At 24.6% G+C, this 667-nt stretch overlaps 1 long non-coding RNA gene across 3 annotated transcripts in view; it reads right to left on the reverse strand.

Annotated features, from left to right (window-relative positions):
* Positions 1 to 667, reverse strand: part of LOC136796696 (uncharacterized) — a 28202-nt gene that overhangs the window by 3076 nt on the left and 24459 nt on the right. For all 3 annotated transcript variants that reach the window (XR_010844443.1, XR_010844444.1, XR_010844442.1), the window contains exons 3-4: positions 611 to 642; positions 468 to 533 (exon numbers count right to left, since the gene is read on the reverse strand). This is a non-coding gene — a long non-coding RNA (uncharacterized lncRNA). The remainder of the gene's footprint in view (positions 1 to 467; positions 534 to 610; positions 643 to 667) is intronic.

Here is a 667-nt window from a genome sequence, read left to right on the forward strand (position 1 = left end):
TATTACTTTAACTAATGATAGAATGATAGTAAGAGCAGAAAAATGTTTACAGTGCCTAAACATGTGTAAATTATTATAACCCATAATAGGAAAAAACAAAAATTAGTTCTTAATAATTGCTCATAAAATGCTTGCTTAGTTTAGTTCACTATACATTCATCTTAAATTTTCCTTTTTTTATTTCCTCATTGAACAAATTTTATTTTTTGTAAAATGCTTAAAATGGGTTCTTCCTTGTTTTACCTATTGGAAATTACAAAAGCTTTATACCATTTTATGTTTAGCGTTTTGGCGTCAAGAAAGTTTCATCAATTTTTCATCAATTACCCTTATTTTATTCTTCTATTTGTCTTTTTTCATAATATATAGACAATAATTGCATATTTTGAAAATATATGCTACATTAAAAAGTGTTTTACTACATAAATGACATATACATGCTATTTTGATATTTTTAAAATTAATACCATTGGGTTTGTTTGTTCATCCGTTGTTTTCTGTGTTTCAGGTTCAATTTTTTTAGCATCAGGTTTCTAAAACCAAAAATAATTTATTAATGATTTCTAAATATGGAATATAACATATCAGTTATCTAAACACTTTTAGATACCTCTACATCGATGTCAGTCTTTGTTTCCATCTCTGAAATAATCAATATTACATAATT

This window comes from Halyomorpha halys, unplaced genomic scaffold (genome assembly GCF_000696795.3).
Source record: "Halyomorpha halys isolate HHAL.00 unplaced genomic scaffold, Hhal_1.1 Scaffold1992.1, whole genome shotgun sequence".
Taxonomy (NCBI): Eukaryota; Metazoa; Arthropoda; class Insecta; order Hemiptera; family Pentatomidae; genus Halyomorpha; species Halyomorpha halys.